The sequence below is a fragment of the Tachyglossus aculeatus genome, chromosome 17 (genome assembly GCF_015852505.1).
Source record: "Tachyglossus aculeatus isolate mTacAcu1 chromosome 17, mTacAcu1.pri, whole genome shotgun sequence".
NCBI lineage: Eukaryota > Metazoa > Chordata > Mammalia > Monotremata > Tachyglossidae > Tachyglossus > Tachyglossus aculeatus.
In genome coordinates, this window is record NC_052082.1 from 33,420,036 (window position 1) to 33,442,928 (window position 22,893).

The 22,893-nt window shown below is 44.4% G+C and overlaps 1 long non-coding RNA gene across 1 annotated transcript in view; it reads right to left on the reverse strand.

Moving 5' to 3' along the window:
- Positions 1–1,840: 1,840 nt before the first annotated feature.
- LOC119939155 overlaps positions 1,841–22,893 on the reverse strand; it is a 30,601-nt gene continuing 9,548 nt past the window's right edge. The window contains exons 2-3 of the long non-coding RNA XR_005454650.1: positions 10,230–10,337; positions 1,841–1,939 (exon numbers count right to left, since the gene is read on the reverse strand). This is a non-coding gene — a long non-coding RNA (uncharacterized LOC119939155). The remainder of the gene's footprint in view (positions 1,940–10,229; positions 10,338–22,893) is intronic.

The following is a 22,893-nucleotide window of genomic DNA, read 5'->3' on the forward strand; positions in this document are numbered from 1 at the left end:
CTCCCAAGTGCTTAGTACAGTGCTTTGCACACAGTAAGTGCTCAATAAATACAATTGAATGAATGAATGAATTGAATTTTTATTAGGGCATGGATTCAATGTTCTCTTGGTACTAAAGCATAGGATTAGACATAAGAAAATCAGATAAAACACATTCTCTGTTCCACACAACCCTCAGGATCTAAGAGGGAGTGAGAGTGGATATTTTATCCAAGCTCGTAGTGGGCAAGGAACACGTATACCGACTCTGTAGTAATGTACACCCCCAAGCATTTAGTACCGTGCTCTGCACACAGTAAGCATTCAATAAATACGGTTGAATGATTGATTGCTCTGCACAAATAGCTCAATTAATGCCACTGATTGATTATCCCCATTGCACAGTTAAAGGAACTGAGGCAGAGAGAGGTTAAGTCAATTGCACAAAGTCACACAGCAGGCCAGCGGCAGAGTTGGAACCAGAACTGTGCTCTTTCTATTAGACTTTATTACTCCTTGATTTCTGATATTAAAGATGAAATAAGCCAAGGAAAAGAGCCACTTTGGAATGGAAGAAGATGGGAGTTTCTGAATAATTGGTTAGTCCTCTTTGGTTCTGATTATAATTGTTGCTCTCATATAACCACTGTGACTGCTTCCGTGAGCTTACTGAAAGCAACAGGAGAAAGAATAGTCTGCAAAAATTACTCTCTGAATCTTTTCCTTCTGGTTCACCATCTCTATGAGGATAATTCCCCAAAATCTCCATCTCCAGCACTGATCTTGCTCCTTCTCTGCAGTCTCGTACTTCCTCCTGCCTTCAGGACGTCTCTACTTGAATGTCCCGCCGACACCTCAAACTTAACATGTCCAAAACAGAACTCCTCATATTCCCACCCAAATCCTGCCCTCCTCCTGAGTATCCCAACACTGTAGACAGCACCACCATCTTCCCTGACTCACTAGTCTGTGATATCAGCATGGTCCTCGACTCATCTCTCTTTCATTCAAGCCACATAGTCAGTCTGCCACCAAATCCTGTCAGTTCAACCTTCACAACACTGCTAAAATCTGCCTTTTTCTCTACATCCAAACTGCTACTGTTTTGATGCAAGCACTTAATCCTATCTTGCCTTGATTATGTATCAGCCTCCTTGCTGACCTCCCTGCCTCCTCTCTCATCCCATTCCAGTCCATATTTCACCCTGCTGCCAGGAACAAAAAATAATAAAAATATCAAAAAAAATAAGACCTTGCTTCCCCATTCTTCGAAAAGCTCCAGGGCTTCCCATTCAACTCCACACCAAACAGAGATATTACCATTGACTTTAAAGCACTCAAGCAGCCTGGCCTACTGCATAGAGCATGGGCTGGGAATCAGAAGGACCTGGGTTCTAATCCTGACTCCTCCACTTGTCTACTATGTGATTTTGGGGAAGTCACTTCATTTCTCCTTGGGGGCAGGCAACGCATCTTGTGTTTCTAGTGTATCTCTAAGCACTTAGGAAAGCACGGTGCATTTAGTGGGCTCTTGATTAACACTAGTACTCCCAGTAGTTTCATTTTTTGTTCCCTCTAAACTATAAGCTCACTGTGGGCGGGGAACATGTCTACCAACTCTGTTAACACATTGTAGCCTCCCAAGTGCTTAGTACAGTTTGCTGCACACAGTAAGTGCTCAGTAAATGCCACCAATTGATTTTGTGCAGAAAAAAATAAGTCTTTATTTGAGGTATTTGCTGAAAAATCTTTTTTTCCCCATTAGCTATATACCAACGGGCCTTACATTAATAAGAAACAGAAAAAAACACTCATTTCACCTAAGAATATCAGGCACATTGGCCAACTAACAGAGGTAGTATTTGCTATTGGTGTACCTTGCCACAGTTCAGATGAGGAAGGAAGTCAAGATTGCACTTGTGCAGAAGGTAATTTTGCTGTGGGATGGGATCCAGGAGTCCTAATAGTAAAAATAAAAATAATAATAATATTTGTTAAGCACTCACTATATGCCAAACACTTGTATCTGGGGTAGATACAAGTTAATCAGGCAGGACACAGTCCCTATCCCACATGGGGCTCACAGTCTACATAAGACACTTAGTTAACAGTCACCTCCAACCCCCTGCACTGCTGCTGCCCTTATCCCACTCCTGGTTTTCCTGAAATCTGGGAGACTCCTGCCACCAGCAGCAGAAGGGACTTTACAGAGAGAGGGGAAAGGCAGAAGGGGAGGAGGAGAGATTGAAAAGCAGAAAAGCTAAAATACCACAGGCCAGTCAGGCAGTCTTGCTGACATCGGCATTTCTATATAGCGAGGACGGTCGATTGTCTTTGTCCCAGACACTCTGTTTTTCTGCTGGTCTGTTCCTTGTCTGGTACAGATAGTTCACCCGCTGCCTTTATGTCTGGTGTTTCTGTTTTAAGCACCAGACACCTGCCCTCCCCTCCTGTCCTGAGCCCTGGGTTTCACAGCGAGTAAAGAGGTGACCCAGTTCATAAGGACCTGGAAAGGGAGGACGATGGCCCAAGAGCAAGGAAGGAATGAGGGGTCCCTCCAGTCAGTCAGTCCATAGTATTTATTGAATGATTTCAGTGTGCAGAGCACTGTACTAAGTGCTTGGGAGAGTACCATTTTTCTTCAAAAATGTTCAGGCCATGTTTTCCCACTCCCTATGAAACTCCAGTGTTGCCCATCCACCTCCCCATCAAAACACAAAAAACTCCTCACCAATGGCTTTAAAGCATTAGATTATTTAATTTATTTGTACATATCTATTCTATTTATTTTATTTTGTTAGTACGTTTGGTTTTGTTCTCTGTCTCCCCCTTTTAGACTGTGAGCCCACTGTTGGGTAGGGACTGTCTCTATATGTTGCCAATTTGTACTTCCCAAGCACTTAGTACAGTGCTCTGCACATAGTAAGCGCTCAATAAATACGATTGATGATGATGATGATTAGATCACCTTGTCCCCTCCTACCTCACCTCATTACTCTCCTACTACAAACCAGGCCATACGCTTCGCTCCTGTAATGCTAATCTTCTCACTGGACCTCAATCTCATCTCTCTGGCCACCAACCTCTCTCCAACATCCTGCTTCTGGCCTGCAAAGACCCTCCCTCCCTAAATCTGATAGACAATTACTCTCTCCCCCTTCAAAGCCTTATTCATCATCAATCGTATTTATTGAGCGCTTACTATGTGCAGAGCACTGTACTAAGTGCTTGGGAAGTACAAATTGGCAACATATAGAGACAGTCCCTACCCAACAGTGGGCTCACATTGAAGGCACATCTCTTCCAAGAGGCTTTCCCTGACTACGCCCTCCTTTCCTCTTCTCCCTCTCCCTTCTGTGTCTCCCTGACTTGTTCTCTTCATTCACCACCTCCCCCACGTCCCAGCCCCACATTATTAGGATGGAGGGTTAATTTTTAAATGGGGGTTAAGATGCTGACCCCCAAATGGGACATGCACTGTGTCCAACCTGATTCGCTTATATCTACTGCAGTTCTTAGTACAGTGCCCGGCACAGAGTAAGGTTTTTACAGATACCACTTAAAAAAAATTACTCCATTCATTCAATCATATTTATTGAGTGCTTACTGTGTCCAGAGCTCTGCACTAAGCGATTGGGAAGTACAAGTCAGCAGCATAACCAAATAACCATGAACCCAAGCCATGAAATGTGTCTTTCATAATTAAATTTGTCCCATGTAGATCTAGCCTTTGAGATTGTTTTATGAACTGTTTAAATGTTTCTTTTTAATTGATAAGTAGTAATTAAATGATAGAGAACTATTACAATTTAAAAGGACCTTTTTTGTATCTTCATATCTTGATTGTGAGCCCACTGTTGGGTAGGGACTGTCTCTATTTGTTGCCAGCTGTACTTCCCAAGCGCTTGGTACAGTGCTCGGCACACAGTAAGCGCTCAATAAATATGATTGATTGATTGATTGACATATAACAATAAACGGACACATTCCCTTTCCACAATGAGTTTAGTGTCTAGAGTTGCAGGAATTAAAAAGAAATTTAGGTTTTGAGGAGCCACAGTTAACTACCTACCTCAGATTCCTTCCTCAATCCTACTCACAGGTGGATCTGGCCATGAGCTAGTGACAGGAGCTTTGACAAAATCAGAACAATACTTGTATTCCCTTTTATTATTTAAGTAATTGTTTTCATTCCATCCACCCTTTCCACAAACCTCTTAGAGACATAGAAGAACAGAAGTGCAGTATCCATTTCACAAGTGAGGAAGCAACAGGAAAGTTAAAGAACTTATTTAGAATTCCAGAACAGGACTATTCACGGCCAAGATGGGAAGTCAATACTCCTGACTCCCAATTCAACACTTTTTCCAATAGACCATACGGCTCCTTACAGTTACAGGCAGTGGGATCTCCAATACGTGTGCCTATTCATAAATAGGCCCCTGTAAAAAATACTTTCTAAGAACTGCCAGGGTTTAGAGCATTAAAAATGGGTTTAGCAGCTTTCGAATTCAACTGTATGGCAATAGCTTCACTACCTGAAAGCAATTCTGTACTTTCACTCCCTTTGTGATGTGTTGTTGCAAATTCCTTCAGTCATTCCTAACAGACAGAGCACAGGCCTGGCAGAGAACCTGGGTTCTAATACCTGCTCTGTCACTTGCCTGCTGTGTTACCTTGGATAAGTTACTTTGCTTCTCTGGGCCTCAGTTTTATCATCTGGGTATTGGGGATTCCATACCTGTTTCCCCTCCCACTTAGACAGTGAGCCCCATGTGAGTCAGGGACTGTCTCCAAACTGACTGTCTTTTTTTATGGTATATGTTAAGCGCTTACTATGTGCTAGGCACTGTTCTAAGCACTAGGGTAGATACAAGTTAATTGGGTTGGACACAGTCCCTGTCCCACATGGGGCTCACAGTCTTAATCCCCATTTTACAGGTGAGGTAACCGAGGCCCAGAGAAATGAAGTGATTTGCTCAAGCTTATACTGAAGTCAAGTGGCAGAACCTGGTATTTGAACCCAGGTCCTTCTGACTCCAAGGACCATGCTCTATCCACTAGACCACACTGCTTGTCTCTATTCCAGTGCTCAGCCCAGTGTTTGGTACATAGTAAGCACTTAAATGCCATCATTACCATTAATTTTTTTAAAAAACTTCAGTTTCCACTTAGTATAGAGTCAAGTCCAAAATAATAAGCTAGCATGTACCTACAATTCCATAATCGCTGTAATATAACCATCCCACATAAAACTTCTGTAATATTTCACAGGATTTCCTTCATAATTGTTCCTGGATCTGTGTGAAGGGTTGTGTAAAAACCATAAATGTTCCTCCAGGGAACCAGATAATTTGAAATCTTGTTAAACAGTTTAAGTAAATGCGCATGAATGCTACATGGTATGTTCAGGCTGGGGAATGCTTTAGACTACAAAACAGAGCAGGCCAAAGCTCCGTCTTCAAATTGAGGGTTCAGACTCATTGAAACCTGGCTCCCCGCCACTGCGGCGGTTTACCTCATAAGAAAAGTTCTAGGCAAAAATCAGGGTCTTGGAAGGACAAAGCAGCAGTTTATATCCTGGTGTCCTAATTCCATTGTCCTTCTTGGGCCAATCAATCAATCATATTTATTGAGCTCTTACTATGTGCAGAGCACTGTACTGAGCACTTGGGAGGGTACACCTCATTTCCTTGTGGCTTAATATGGACAGAATCAAACAAATGAGGACAAACTTTCCCGAGAGAAGGCATGGCTCTAGTGTGCTTTGAAAACACACAGAGATTGAATAGTATGAATGTGAAGGAAGAAGTGAGATTCGAACTTGCCCCTACTTGTTTCAAAACTTAGCCTCCAACAAGCAGCCCATGATTCCCCAACCCCAGCAGATGAAGAACCGAGATCTAGCGCATGACTACTCTTGTCCTCAATCAGTCAAAAATGCCAGGTAATATCCACCTGTCAATCACACGTTGAGTGAGAGAGACGGGGAGGATGTCAGCTGCTTCCGTTACTTGGGTACATGTGTACTTTGTTCTGTTGGCTTGCGAATGGTAGGAGCAGAAAAATGAAAACAGGAAAAGTCAGTGTCGAGAGGTTCAAAAGTCACAAATTGTTCACTGGGCTTCAATTATTTCAGTATTTGATTAGTGACGGATTCATAAATGCATTTCTCTGAATTTGGGTATCTTTCGTGAGGGATGAAAATCAAGTTTGCCTTAATGCAGATTTCTGGACACACTTACTTGGGTGAAATCAATAAATGGTATTTACTGAACAATTACTGTGTTAAGTTTAAATGAAGTGAAATACACTATTAGCTGCAGCATCTTTGCCCTTTGCACTGTTCTGTTCACAAGAGGCATGATGATGATGATGATGATGATGATAGCATTTATTAAGCACTTACTATGTGCAAAGCACTGTTCTAAGCGCTGGGGAGGTTACAAGGTGATCAGGTTGCCCCACAGGGGCTCACAGTCTTAATCCCCATTTTTACAGATGAGGTAACTGAGGCCCAGAGAAGTTAAGTGACTTCCCCAAAGTCACACAGCTGACAATTGGAGGAGCTGATATTTGAACCCAGGACCTCTGACTCCAAAGCCCGTGCTCTGTCCACGGAGCCACGCTATGTCGCTAATAATGATAAGAGAAGCAGTGTGGCTCAGTGGAAAGAGCCCGGGCTTTGGAGTCAGAGGCCATGGGTTCAAATCCCAGCTCTGCCAATTGTCAGCTGTGTGACCTTGGGCAAGTCACTTAACTTCTCTGTGCCTCAGTTACCTCATCTGTAAAATGGGGATGAAGACTGTGAGCCCCACGTGGGACAACTTGATCACCTTGTAACCTCCCCAGCTCTTAGAACAGTGCTTTGGACATAGTAAGTGCTTAATAAATGCCATCATTATTCAGCGATTAGAACAGTGCTTCAGTGCTTAGAACAGTGCTTTGCACATAGTAAGTGCAAAATAAATGCCATTATTATTATTATATAGATGTCAAAGACCACTCTATATGTATATAATTATACCACTCCTCTTCACATGACTGAGAAAGAGATGGTTCAGTGAAAAGACTTCAAATCTAGGAATCAGAGGATATGAGTTCGAATTCTGGCTCTGACACTTGCCTGCTATATGACCTTGGGCAGGTCACTTCACTACTCTGTGCCTCAGTTACCTCACCTGCAAAGTGATGACTTAAGACTTTGAGCCCCGTGTGGTATATGGACTGCATCCAACCTGATTAACTTGTATCTACCCCCAGAGCTTAGTACAGTGCCTGACACATAATAAGCACTTAAATACCTTTTTTTTTTTTAAAGTGCAATCCTGGGAATCAGAGCTTCTGAGTTTTATTCCTGAATCTATTGCTTGTCTACTGTATGACCTTGGGAAAGACACAACTTCTCTGTGCCTCAACTTCCTCATCTGTAAAGGGGAAATTAATATCCATTCTTCCAATACAAACTTATTATAAAGCAAAGTTTTCTGAATGTCGGGTTGAACAGGATTGCAACCCCTATGTTACGGAAGTACTGAATGCATTCCTTCCTATGGAATGTGCTGCGACATATTTAAGATGCCTGTTACAGAGACTGAAGTTACTGTAATTTGATTAACCAGAAACTGGCAACTGCTAACGAAACTTCAGGGCAAGACCCATTCCGAACCTAATTATGGGCCCTCTTTCCAAGTGGCTTCGCAGAAATCCAGCATTTCCAGGCTTCCAACCAAACTGATCTGAGTGCACAAAGAATTCAGCATAGTCTGCTGAAAAAATCCCCTACAAATCCAAGGGTTGACTCCCTATCTCTAGGCCCCAGTGACTTAGCTTCAGAGTCACTGTTGCAAGTCACTGCCACACTTAGACTTTGTGTGTTTATTCAGAGCTCAAGAGAGGAACGGGTAGGAGAATAGCCAGTCCCATCAAACTACAATGACCCTCTGGAAAAGTCAGTGGCCACTCTTCCCTATGCCGATTCATACCTAACTCTGCTGCGTGGATCATTTTTCTAAAAAAAAGGAGTCAGTCCATGTTTCCCCACTCCTAATAACCTCCGGTGGTTGCCCATCCACCACTGCCCCATTCATTCATTCATTCAATCGTATTTATTGAGCGCTTACTGTATGCAGAGCACTGTACTAAGCGCTTGGGAGGTACAGCTTTGAGACACATCGAACTGCGCTGTATATTGGCTTAGTTGAAAAAGCACGGTCATGGGTTCAAACCCCAGCTCCGCCAATTAATAATAACAATAACAATAATGGCATTTATTCAGCACTTACTATGTGCCAAGCACTGGGGGGCTCACAGTCTTAATCTCCATTTTACAGATGAGGTAACTGAGGCCCAGAGAAGTGAAGTGACTCGCCCAAAGTCACCCCACTGACAGTTGGCAGAGCCGGCCCCAGACTCCTCACCACTGACTTTAAAGCACTCAAACACCTTGCCCCTCCTGTCTTACTTTGCTGATTTCCTACTACAAGCGAGCACTCTCACTTTGCTTCTCTAATCACAACCTGCTCACTGTACCTCAAATTTGTCTATCTCACCGCCAACCCCTCACCCAAATCCCAATTCTGGCCTGGAACTCCCTCCCCCTTCATGTCCAACAGACCACCTCTCTCCCCAACTTCCAAACCTTATGAAAGGCACAGCTCTTCCAAGAGGCCTTCCCTAAGCACTAGTTTCCTTTACTCCATCTCCCTTCTGCATCACCCTTGTACTGAGATTGTTTTGTCAGCCCCATAGCAGCTACGTACACGTCTACAAATTATTTATTTACATTAATGTATGCCTCCTCCTCTGGACTGTAAGCTCCTTGTAGACAGGGAACATGTCTGCCAACTCTGCTATATTGTACTCGCTCAAGAACTTAGTACAGTCCTCTGCACACAGAAAGCACACCATAAAAATGATTGATGGATTAAAATCACATCTCCTCCAAGAAGCCTTACCTAAGTCCTTATTTCCCCTACTTCCTCTCTTTTCTGCATTGTCCTTGCATTCTGTAACTGACCCGTCCTCCCCACTACCAGACCAAGCCGTTACAGAGGGGCACCCACCCTAGCCTGGAAGACCAGATAAGAGGTGAGAGAAGTGGTCCCAGGACTCTTATTGTTGTACTCTTCTTGTAGTATTGTACTCTCCCAAGCATTTAGTACAGTGCTCCACACACATTATCATCATCAAGTGCTGTTGAGTCGTTTCCGATTCATAGCGACTCTATGGATATATTTTCTCCAGAATGGCCCGTCTTCTGCCATGATCTGTAACCTTGCTAACGGTTCTTCCGTTATTGTTGTTATGGTTTCTATCCACCTAGAAGCTCTTAATAAATACGACTGAATGAAAGGACCTCACCCCACAAGAGAGAAGGGGACCCAAGACTTTGGCCCATTGACAAGGAGGCCAGCCAGCCAAATCCAGATAAAGCCACTACCATCTGGACGCCAGCCCAGGGCTTCACCACCACATGTTACTTGGGTCCGGGGGGCAACCTGGGTGAATCCCACCCCATGGTGAATGGGAGAAGGGACCAGAAAGAAGGCAAGGCTCAATCCTGGGATGGGCGGTTAGTGCAGTCCGCTGGTAGTGTCCATTTGACAATAAAGTCCTGCTTGCTTGAAACACAGACTCCACCTCCTCTTCTGGGGAATGGCTAACAAGATCGACAGCCCCACACCCCTCTGTACTGCAAACTCCCCTCTCGACTGTAAACTCCCTGTGGGCAAGGAACGTGTCTGCCAAGTCTGTTGCATTGTACACCCTCAAGTGCTTAGTACAATGCTCAGCACATAGTAAGTGTTCAATAAATAGCATTGGTGACCTCTGGAAGCCTCCAAATTTCCTTAGAAATAGATCTCTTATGCCTTGGGCCTCAGTCAGGGGATTCATTCATTCAGTTGCATTTATTGAGCATTTACTGTTCGCAGAGACTGTACTAAGAGCTTGGGAAGTACAATTCAGCAACACATAGAGACAATCCCTGCCCACAATGGACTCACAGTCATCAATCGTCATCATCAATCATATTTATTGAGCGCTTACTGTGTGCAGAGCACTGTACTAAGCGCAGTCTGGAAGGCATGGAAAGACGAGACAAATGGTGAAGAATGCCAACTATCCAACGCTTAGTGCAGTGTCTGGCACAGAGTAAGTGCCTAACAAGTACCGATAAAATTTTAAAAAAAATCTGTCTCGCTGTATGGGTAACTGGAATACATTTTTCCTTCCACCTATGCCCTCACCAGAAGCTGATGAGAATGGTGAAAATCCTGCTTTGTACACGGCAGTCGGGGCCCAACGGTCTTGAGGCCAGGAATTCTAGGAGATTCAGAAGCTGGCTCCCTGTTTGCCTGTTAGGAAAGGGGAGGGAGAAGATAAAGAAGAACAAGTGAGTGGATGGGAGTAGGAAAAGTTATCCTAAAGAGAAGTTCTGGGACTGCACAGAAACGGGGGGATGGAAGGGGGGGTGTGTGTGACATGGTTGGGAGTATCTGTAACAGTCAAAAAAAACCAGTTGAATGAACCCTCTTACCTGACTTCAGCAAGCCACTGAGTGAGCAGCAACCTTCATCTTCATCACCCTCTAGACTATAAGCTCATTGTGGGCTGGGAACATTTCTATCAACTCTGTTGTCTTGTCCTCTCCCAAACCTTCAGCTTTGAAGATAGTAAGTGCTCAATGAATACCACTGATGATGATCTCACTCAGAACATAGAGCTGATCACCACGGGAGATCTTTTAGACTGTGAGCCCACTGTTGGGTAGGGACTGTCTCTATATGTTGCCAACTTGTACTTCCCAAGCGCTTAGTACAGTGCTCTGCACACAGTAAGTGCTCAATAAATACGATTGATGATGATGATGATGAGAAGCCTCTGGGCTTGTGAGCCTCTTGCTTCAGAGACAGACAGGAACAAATCAGAGCCGTGGAGGGAGAGAAAAGAACAGGAGCCCCCCTGTTGGGTGTTTAAATGCTGTTGGCTCAGGGGTAAGCTATAAAAAAGGGTCCCTGAGACAGAGAAAGAACCTCTCTACCCTGAGTCTCCACTATGTGTCTTATCATCAATTATCAATGGCATTTACTGATCACTTGTTATAATTATGGTATCTGTTAAGCACTTACTATGTGCCAAGCACTATTCTAAGCTGGGGTAGATGCAAGGTAATCAGATTGTCCCATGTGGGACTCACAGTCTTAAACCACATTTTACTGACAAGGTAACTGAGGCACAGAGAAGTAAATTGGCTTGCCCAAGGTCACACAGCAGACAAGTGGCGGAGCTGGAATTAGAACCCACGTCCTCTGACTCCCAAGCTCATGCTCTTTCCATTAAGCCACACTGCTTCTCCTGATGGTGTGCAGAGCACTGTCCCAAGTGCTTGAGAGAGTATAATGCAGCAGAGTTGGCAGACATGTTCCCTGCCCACCATGAGTTTAACATCTAGAGGAATGTGGAGCGCATTGTTTACACATGTGAACCGATTAATGATCTCTCCAGCCTAGTATTTCGACTCTAAAAGACAATCTGGCCCATGACTGGTGCTGCCTTTCGCATCATCTTAATGCTTTGGGAACAATCAGTGGCATTTATTGGAGCAACCTAATCATCTTGTATGTGACCCAGCACTTAGTGCAGTTATTAAGTGCTTAAATACCACGATTATTATCAATCAATGCTATTTATCAAGCCGCTCACTGTGCAGAGTGCTTGATGCATTAAGCGTTTGTCTACTATTATGCTATTACTATGATTATTATTGAGTATTCTATCCTTAGTAGGGCGTACATTTAGTTAATGGATGACCTTTTAGACTGTGAGCCCACTGTTGGGTAGGGACTGTCTCTATATGTTGCCAACTTGTACTTCCCAAGCGCTTAGTACAGTGCTCTGCACACAGTAAGCACTCAATAAATACGATTGATTGATTGATTGATTGATTGATTGATTTTGTTGAGCTAGCCACATTCTCTCACTCAGTCCCTGGGGAGGTAACTGACATTGCAAAATGGTGGGCAGAAGTCGGGGGATGTTGAATTCAGTCAGGGTTAAATTGAAATCCCTCTGTGAGACCCCCTGGAGCGGATGACAATGAGATCAGTTTGCCAATCATATTTATTGAGTGTTTACTGTGTGCACTGTATTAAGCGCTTGGGGGAGTACAATATAGCAATGAAACAGACATATTCCCTGCCTTCAATGAGCTCGCAGTCTAGATGGGGAGACAGACAATAATGTAAATTTTAAAAATTATATGTATGTCCATGTACATATATATAAGTGCTGGGGGACTGGAAGGAGGGATGAATAAAGGGAGTGAGTCAGGACAATGCAGAAGGGAGAGGGAGAAGAGGAAAGGAGGGCGTAGTCATGGAAGGCCTCTTGGAGGAGATATGCACTCGATAAGGCTTTGAAGCAGGGAAGAGTAATTATCTGTCAGATTGTCTGTCAGCTGCCTCTACCTGCTTAATAAGCTAGAATTGAAAGTGGCTTCTAGATGGCCCTTGATGGGGTCAGAGAGATAGATTCTTCCTGGAAACGTTAGAATTCAGTCGGTAATGGAATAAATGGCTATCTGATCTCCCGGAAGCTGAAGCTTATTTCGAATGAACTTGAAATGAACATTTTCTATAAATAATGATGGTATTTGTTAAGCGCTTCTATGTGCCAAGCACTGTTCTAGGCGCTGGAATAGATACAAGGTAATCAGGTTGTCCCACATGGGGCTCACAGTCTTCATCCCCACTTGACAGATGAGGGAACTGAGGCCCAGAGAAGTTAAGTTACTTGTCCAAAGTCACACAGCTGACAATCAATCAATCGTATTTATTGAGTGCTTACTGTGTGCAGAGCACTGTACTAAGTGCTTGGGAAGTACAAGTTGGCAACATATAGAGACAGTCCCTACCCAACAGTGGGCTCACAGACAAGTGACGGAGGCGAGATTAGAACCCACAACCTATGAGTCCTAAATCCGGGCTCTTTCCACTAAGCCACACTGCTTCTCCAGAGTTTGGAAGGTGGGTGAAGAGGGGAAAAGGAAAAAAATGGAAAAATAAAAGGAGGAGTTCATCAGTCAGTCAATCATCGATTGAGCGCTTACTGTGCGCAGAACACTGTACTAAGTGCTTGGGAGAGTACAATACAACAATATAACGGACACATTGCCTGCCTAAAATGAGCTTACAGTCCAGAGAGAGATGCAGGCGTTAATATAAATTAAAATCGCAGATGATGATGCAAGTTATGTTGCCAACTTGTACTTCCCAAGCGCTTAGTACAGTGTTCTGCGCACAGTAAGCGCTCAATAAATACGATTGATTGATTGATGAATACATAAGTGCTGTGGGGCTGGGAGGGGGGTGAATGAAGGGAGCTAGTCAAAGCAATGCAGAATTGCGCAGGCGAAGAAAATTCTAAAAGAAATTATTCCACATGCAAACTCGGTGGGTGGAAGTTCTTCTTCTCAACGAAAATCGGCAAAATCTCCTCAACTCCCTTCCCCACCTAGTTCATTTCTCTGAGGAATTTTTCCCTAGGGGTGAACTTTCACTAAGACTATTCAAAGGTGGTGGTTTTGGTGGGATCAAAGGACCGGGAAGCTGACACAAAACTGTAGGACAGCCAATGGGAAAATGGGGCATTGCTATTTCTCTCTGCCGTGAGTCAAAGAGTTAAGTCTCCGCATTCACGGGCGTTAAAGTCTCACCTCCCCTGCTGCACTACACATGTCCGCGGCAGATGGCTGGCTGGGAGCTGCATTTTTTAACTTGTTTCCTCTGTTTAGGACTGGACTAGAACTACAGCCAAGTTATTATCTTCACTTTCCTTTCTTGATCAAAGAATCGGCCCGTGGCCCTGTTGACCTTATCCTAGGCGGTGAAATGCCTTTCTTTTTTTCCTGGGCAACTGTAAACAACAAACCAGTGGGAATATCTAGGTGTTAAACCACCAGAACAATCTCCCTATTAGCAATGATAATGAACTAGCGGAGGCGATTGTTTTTCTGGCAATGCTTCTCTAATCTAAAATTATTGGGAGCCCACGTAAGGGTTTTGGCATTGATTCTGGCGAGCAACAGCGTAGAAAGACAGAATAGTTATTGTTGCCTTTCAGACACTCCCCAGATTTTCCTCTTCCATGGGCGATATGGAAACTAGGGCCCTGTGTATCGTACCACTCTGGGGCTGAGTTTACAGTAAACTCTCAGTTACCCCTGGTAATGGGACACAGTGTGAATGGCAGCTTACCAGTTTGGAGCTGATCATGAACAAGAAGGGTCAAAAGGCTTGAAGCTGGGGGGGAGCAAAACGGCCACGGCCAGATGGAGGAAAGCCAGTGGTTGACTTAACCTAGTCTTGAACCAGTGCGTGTCTTAAGAACAGAAACACAAGCAAACAAGGTGTCTGCCATGAATGTTTTGGTGGCCACTTTTGAGGATTGGTTAAGAGCACTGTGCGTGAGCAGGCCTGGATCTGGGGTTTGGGTGTCTGAGCCTTTCTGCTGTTGGCCTTCAATAGTCCCGTTGGGCTGAGAACACAGGGTCCACACTGCTGCCTTCTCTCTGCGCCTGGACTCTGTGGACTGGACCGAGACCAGTAAGATGGAGGAATAGGATTTGTGGCAAGAAATGGCACGGCCTAGGGAAAAGAGCAACCATCTGGGAGACAGAAAACCTGGATTCTAAACCCAGCTCCTTCACTTATCGGCTGTGTGCCCTTGGGTAAGTCACTTTATGTCTCTTATGTCTCCTATGTCTCTGTTCCTCAGTTTCCTCAACTGTAAAATGGGGATTCCATACCTGTTCTCCCTCCTACTTAGACTGTGTGGCCCTCGTGGGACAGGATCTGCGTCCAACCTAATGGATTTGGATCTATCCTAGCGTTTAGAACACATAGTAATCACTTAACAAGTGACTCTTTTAGACTGTGAGCCCACTGTTGGGTAGGGACTCTCTCTATATGTTGCCAATTTGTACTTCCCAAGCGCTTAGTACAGTGCTCTGCACACAGTAAGCACTCAATAAATACGATTGATTAACAAGTACTTTTAAAAAAATAAAAGTATGAATGCTATAATTGAGGTGCCTCAAACTCTTTCCTCCAAGGCATATGTTCTCCTCCAGAGTTGGTGCTTGATGCTGACACCTCATACATCTTTTTATTTCAATGTTTGTTAAGCGCTTACTCTGTGACTGGAACTGGTACAAGCGCTGGAGTAGATATAAGCTAATTCTCCCCCTCTGGACACAGTAAGTGTTCAATAAATGCCACTGATTGATTCAGTTCATCAAAGAGTAAAGATTCGGCAATATTTCTATAGATCCACATGACTCTCTGCAGAGGCACAGTGTCAGATGCGAATCTAATCTAGATTGTACGATAGCACATGTGAGGAATGGCAATGGGTGAAATAACCCTGAATGTTGGTGATGAGGATTTGAGGTTCCCTTTTAAATGATGATGTAGACATGCTTTCTTAATTCGGGGACTCTTGGTTAATCCACTTCCCACCCATTCACAGGGGATCTAATCGTTAACAATTTTTTTCTGGTATTTGTTCAGTTCTTACTATGTGCCAGGCACTGTACTGAGCGCTGGGGTAGATACAAGCTAATAAGTTTGGGCACAGTCCACATCCAAACTTAATCACCATTTTACAAACGAGGTAACAGAGGCCCAGAGAAATGAAGAGACTTGCCCTAGGTCCCACAACAGGAAAGTGGTGGCGCAGGATTAGAACACAGGTCCTTCTTTCTCCCAAGCCCATGCTCTATCCGCTAGACCACTCTGCGGGGCTTCATCTCTCAAATACAATTAACCCCACTCATTTCCCCACCACCACCATAAGGTCTGTCCTGAGAATTCACAGCAGCTCTGAGAAGGGAAGTCTCAGATTATTTTAAGCAGTGGAATTTATTGACCACTCACAGTGTGCTTGGGAGAGTATAATACAACAGAGTTGGTAGACACATTCCCTGCCCACAATGAGCTCACCGTCTAGCAGGGAAGACAGACATTAATATAGAGGAAATCGTGGCTATGTACATGAGTGCTGTGGGGCTGCCTAAAGGAAGCAAATCAGAGCGACTCAGAAGGGAGTGGGAGAAGAAGAAATGAGGGCTTAGTCAGGGAAGACCTCTTGGAGACGATGCACCTTCAATAAGGCTTTGAAGGTAGAGAAAGAGTAATTTTTAAAATAGAAATGTGGACATTTGCTTACTAGGAAATCCTAACTGTTCTCTGCCAAATGAGCCTGGGCAGAAAAGATGGAAAGTGACCCAGAAAGGACAACCCGCCCAGAACTCCAGGATTCAGGATTCAGGGACACTCCTTGTGACATCATGAGCTGGCGGTGGGAGGTTTGAGGACTGAGCTGTCCTCCTAGCTCTTCGGCCTTTCCAAATCCTCACATACAAAATGCTCTCCAACTGAACTCCTCGAGGGCAAGGATTGTGTCTACCAACACTGAAGTATTGTACTCTCCCAAGCTCTTAGTACAATGCTCTGAGCCAAGTAAGCACTCAATAAATACCAACCCATCAATCGTATTAATTGAGCATTTACTGTCGGCAGCACACTTTACTAGCACTTGAGAGAGTGCAGTATAACAGAGAAGTGAAGTGATTTGCCCAAAGTCACACAGCTGACAAGTGGCAGAGCCGGGATTAGAACCCATGACCTCTGACTGCCAAGTCTGTGCTCTTTCCACTAAGCCACGCCGCTTCTCCGCTTCTCCACTGAGAAGTGAAGTGACTTCCCCAGGGTCATACAGCGGACAACTGGTGGAGCCAGGATTAGAACCCACGACTTCTGAATCCCAGGTCCGTGCTCTGTCCGCTACACCACTCTGCTTCATCAGAGGAGAGGAGTCCCTTCATGGTGATTGTGGCTCAGTGGAAAGAGCCCGGGCTTTGGAGTCAGAGGTCATGGGTTCAAATCCCGGCTTCTCCAATTGTCAGCTGGGTGACTTTGGGCAAGTCACTTCACTTCTCTGTGCCTCAGTTACCTCATCTGTAAAATGGGAATTAAGACTGTGAGCCCCCAGTGGGACAACCTGATTACCTTGTAACTTCCCCGGCGCTTAGAACAGTGCTTTGCACATAGTAAGCGCTTAATAAATGCCAGTATTATTATTATTATTATTCATGAACTCTAGAGGATCTTAACCTGCTGAGTTCAACAAAAAGATAAATCACCGTGTACAAGTCCATCCAGAGTAATGGGTTTAACATGCCCTGTTTTAGCGTCTCGTGTAAGCCCTTTGTGGACAGGGATTGTGTCTACCAACTCCGTTGCATTGCTTTCTCCCAAGCGCCTCGCACAGTGCTCTCCAAACAGCGCTCAGATACCATCGGTCGATTGCTCTTTAGGTCACCGCACGTGACGAGGTATTTCTTCCGCCTCGTGCTGTGTCCTTTCACCACTTGGCTTAGGCCTGTTTTCTTTCAAGTTTCCTAAACTCATCTTTGTGTCCATTCGCTGGCGGGGGGACGTGGGGCTAGAAAACTCAACCGCCAGAAGGCCCCGGGGGGTTATTTCTGCATCCGGTGACTACGACTAAGTAGGTTTCAGTGACTGGCAAGATGTAATTTCGCAAATGCCCGGCTAAAAATAGCCCACCGGAAAGCCGTCCTGCCGTAAGTAAACTCGAATCACCACCGTGGTTAAGTCTATAACCACATATCTGCCTCGGAGGAAAACCACCTTCACTACATGAGCTGCAGCTAATAAACAATTTCTATGAACAGAGACGTCTATAAATAACGCACACGAAAACAATACGCCTTTTTTCCATTCTGTTGAAAGACATGGGTTCTGAAATTTCCATGAGGTCAAGAAAAAGTACATCGGTAGAACATGGAGGAAGATGCTGAGGACAGGGGAAGCAGCGTGGCCTAGTGGGTAGAGCACGGGCTTGGGAGTCAGAAGGACCTGGGTTCTAACTTGGTCCCGTCACTTGCCTGCTGTGTGACTTTAGGCCTGTTACTTGACTTCTCTGTGCCTCCATTATCTCATCTGTAAAAATAGGAATTAGTACCGTATGCCCAATTTGGGACAGAAACTGTGTCCAACCTGATTAGCTTGTATTCATTCAATCATATTTATTGAGTGCTTACTGAGTGCAGAGCACTGTACTAAGCCCTTGGAAAGTACAATTCAGCCATAAATCTACCCCAGTGCTTGGTACGGTGCCTGGCATTTGGTAAGTACTTAAATACCATTTAAAAAGGCTCACAAAATGGGACTTTTGGGGGTTTTTAACTTTCACTTTAGTCTTTTGATCTTGAATACCGTACGTTTTCACTCTGACATCAATGAATATAGCCTGTGAGCTTGTAGTGGGCGGGGAACATGACTACTAATTCTGTCCTATTGTACTCTCCCAAGCTCTGCACACAATAATTACTCAATAAACATGATTGATTTTAATATAATTGTTATCGCTAAACATTTTCTTAATAATTGCTGTGTACCTGACACTGTAGGCTTGGATACAGAGTTTGATCAAAGACAGACCCATCCCGTGCCCTTGGTGATAGATGAATTCGTTGTGGTATTTTTTGTGGCATTTGTTAAGCTCTTTCTATGTGCCAAGCACTGTCCTAAGCACGGGGATACAATATTTCAGCCAGATATAGTCCCTGTCCGACATGGGACTTACAGTCTAAGTAGGAGGGAAACCAGGTACTGAATCCCCATTTTACAGATGAGGAAACTGAGGCCCAGAGAAATTAAGTGATTTGCCCAAGGTCACACAGCCAGCAGGTGGAAGAGCTGGAATTAGAACCCAGATCCTCTGACTCCAGACCCACACTCTTTCCCTTATAGTAATGCCTTTACACAGGCAGGAACCTGGACCTTGGACAGATTTTTCTAAAAATCAATCGATCGTATTTACCGAGCATTCACTGTGTGCAGAGCACTGCACTAAGTGCTTGGGAGAGTACAGCGTAACAGAGCCGGTAGACCCACTCCCTGAAATATCAGATAAAATATTCCTACTGTGGGCAAGCTCACTGTAGAGCACGGGCTTTGGAGTCAGAAGTCATGGGTTCAAATCCTGCCTTAGCCAAGGTCACACAGCAGACAAACAGTGAAGACGGGATTAGAACTCAGTTCCTCTGACTCTCAGGACCGTGCTCTTTCCACTAAGCTAAGCTCCTTCTATCTCTCAGAGATTTCATTAGTATCACCTATGAACCATACTCAGAATCAAGTGGCAGCACACTGCTGTCAACGAAAACCTTGAAGTAGATGGAGATTGCACAAGCATAAGCTGGTCATTGACTGGGAAGCAGTGAGGCCTAATGGGTAGAGCACAGGCCTGGAAATCAGACGGTCATGGGTTCTAATCCCAGCTCTGCCACTTGTCTGCTGTGTCCTTGGACAAGTCACTTCGCTTCTCTGTGCCTCAGTTACCTCATCTCAAAAACGGGGATAAAGACTGTAAGCCCCACATGAGACAGGGACTGTGCCTAATCTGATTTGCTGGTATCCACCCCAGTGCTGGCATATAATAAGTACTTAACAAATACTACGATTATTATTATTATTATTCATGTCAGTTCGCAGTGCCGTGGTGTCAGCAAAGCAATTCCTAACAATTCGCACATCTGTGTGCTTGGGTGTGTAAGTGTGTGTATATGTGTGTGTGCCTCTAGAGCACGGGCATCAAAAGGGGCTAATCAATCAATCATATTTACAGAGCACTTGCTGTACGCAACGCACTATACTAAGCGCTTAGGAGTGTACAAGAGTTATTAGACACATTCCCTGCCCTTTCTTTTATGTTGACATTGAAAGACCTCAAGGGCCTGAAAAAAATTCAGATTTTTCTACTTAAAAGATGGTGAAGTGAGCAGGAAACGTGTAGCAACACCTTTATTTACATTTTGGAAAGAAAAGGATGGAGGAAAACATTATGGATGCATTGGCTTTAAAATAAAAATAAAGCCCAGATGTCAGCAGTACGTTGTGTGCTCTAAATTTTGCTTCATGTAGGCCGGAAGGGAGAAAATTGTTTTTATCCCAGATATTTGTTTCTCATAGATGTCATCGGTGCATTTTTGTCCCTTAGAGAATTGCGAATGTGGGAATAGGCTCTAATAGAAAACACTTGGCCTGCTTTCAGTCCCTAACACGTTTTCCAGAGTTCATGTTATGGTTATCAGAAGGAATCTATGGAAAATAAAGCTGCTCACAACTGCAGATCATCAGCGTGGCTTAACCTTGTCAAGTGGGGATGAAACAGGAAGTGCTTCGTGACAGTGACTGGCAGAAATACAAACCGATGAAAAAAACACACTGCAGCAAAGGGGGGCTCAGGGAACGAAAACGTGAACTCGGTCTGTTCTCTACCATGGCCAAGATCAGAGAGAAGTGACGTGCCCGTTCCCCGTTTCAGCAAACCGATCCATTCCAGCAGCCTTCCTTAACCTTCCGAACGCACTGTTTACGAGAAGGTGATTGAGGGCAGAGGGGTATTGCTTGGAAAGATAACATATTTAATTGTACAAATGTCATTCTTCACGTCGCGATCCAGAGGGTGATATACGGTTTAGAGAGCCGCAGGGGAGTACTTTGGAGGCACGTAGAATTGAAAACATGACGGTGAGGTCCAACGCAGGGTGGGTTTAACAGGGTCTATAGGGAAGCCTAAAACAGTGTTTCTCTCTTTAATCTCCTTTCTCGAGTTGCATTACCCCTGGACATCCTGGCTTTTCGCAAAGATGCACAGCCTAAACCTCCACAGACATTAATTTCTGTATTAAACACGGGTGGAACTCTTAATAAAAAGAATCCTTATACAAAAAAGCGTGTCTTGACTTTCTGCTCACCCTTTGAGCTGTTTCAAAGGGGAGCCACGCAAATCGTCACTGTGCAGTTTCACACTCCTTCACTTGCACTGTTCCAGTAATTTGCGATTGCCGTCCAAGTTATGTTGCCAATTTGTACTTCCCAAGCGCTTAGTACAGTGCTCTGCACATAGTAAGCGCTCAATAAATACGATTGATGATGATGATGAAGTTATTCTAGATTCCCTTGTTCGGAGACCTTTCGGCAAACTTCGAGGGGATAAGATATACCGACAAAAATGGACAGCACGCTGCTAATAGTAATAATAATTTTGGTTGTTAAACATTTACTAGGTGCCAAATGGTATACTAAACAGGGACAGGAAGAAGGTAATCAATTCAGACGCAGTCCCTACCCCACCCAGGGCTCACCGTCTAAAGGGGAGGGAGAACAGGTAATCCCCATATTACAGTTGAGGAAATTGAGGCGCAGAGAAGTGAAGTGACTTGTCCAAGGTCATGCAGCTGGATTAGAACCCAGGTCTTCTGACCCTAAGCCCATGCTCTTTTCAGAAGGCCCTGCTCTTCCCCTACTAATAAGTTTTCTACCGAGGAGCCTTTTGGCAATGCCTGTCACGAGACCAACCAAATTGATTTCTCACTGAATCATCGGTGTAAAAGAAATATCATTCCTTGTTGTCTGTCACTGTTATAAATTCCAATTTAATCAAGCCACATCTGTTAATGAAACATTGAGTTAGGAAATTCTAGACTGTAAGAGAGACGAGGTATATTTGGGGAAAAAGTCATCTGTCATTTAAGGGAAATAGCCCTGTCATCCTCTCACCACTCTTTTTTTTTTTCTTAAATAGTATTCTGAAGCAGTTACTGTGTGCCGGGCATTGTATTAAGTGCTGGGATACATATAAGATAATCAGCTTGGACACAGTCCATGCCCCACATGAGGCTCACAGTCTTAATCACCATTTTAAAGATGAAGTAACTGAGGCGCAGAAAAGTTAAGTGACTCACCCAAGGCCACAGAGCAGACAAGCGGCAGAGCCGGGATTAGAACCCAGGTCCTTTGATTCCCAGGCCTGTGCTCCTAGGCCACGCTTTTCCCCCTATCTCGGCCCCCTCTCCCAATAACCTAGATCCAACTCATCCATCAAAATATCACATTTACTGAGCACTTACAGTGAGCAGAGCACTGAGCTAAGCACTTGGGAGAGTGCGACAGAGTCGGTAGATACGTTCCCTGCCCCCAAGGAGTTTACAGTCTAGAGGGGAAGCCAGACATCGATAGAAATAAATAAATTATGGATATACATAAGTGCTGTGGGGTTGAGGTGAGGCACAAATGACCAAAGATCTAAGATCCAAGAGCATAGATGACACAGAAGGAATAATAGTAGTAATAATAATAATGCTATTTATTAAGCACTTACTATGTGCAAAGCACGGTTCTAAGCACTGGGGAGGTTGCAAGGTGATCAGGTTGTCCTACGGGGGGCTCACAGTCTTAATCCCCATTTTACAGATGAAGTAACTGAGGCCCAGAGAAGTGACTTGCCCAAAGTCACACAGCTGACAATTGGCGGAGCCGGGATTATTGAGTGCTTACTGTGTGTAAAGCACTGTACTAAGTGCTTGAATATGATAGAACAATAAACAGACCCATTCCCTGCCCACATTGAGCTTACAGTCTAGAGGGAGAGACAGACATTAACTTCCCTGTGCCTCAGTTTCCCCTTCCGACTCCAAAGCCCGGGCTCTTTCCACTGAGCCACGCTGCTTCTCGGAGAAGGAAGAGAGAGAGAGCCGGGGAAACTCATGGGACACAGATCCTGAACACGCCAGCCCAAGCAGCCCCCTTCAGCGGGGTCAGAGGAGATCGTTCGACTAAGAAGGAGACATGCTCTGAGATAGGGTAAGGGACAGAGCGAGAGATCTCATTTTCATGCCAGAACTCATCCACTGCACCACGATCAGACAGCGTTGCTCGAAGATGGCTTATGTTGACGAAGAAACAAAAGCAAAATTGAAAATCTGATCTGTTGAAAGAATCTTTTTTTTCATTTTTGATTGAGAGGGAAACGTATTCACCA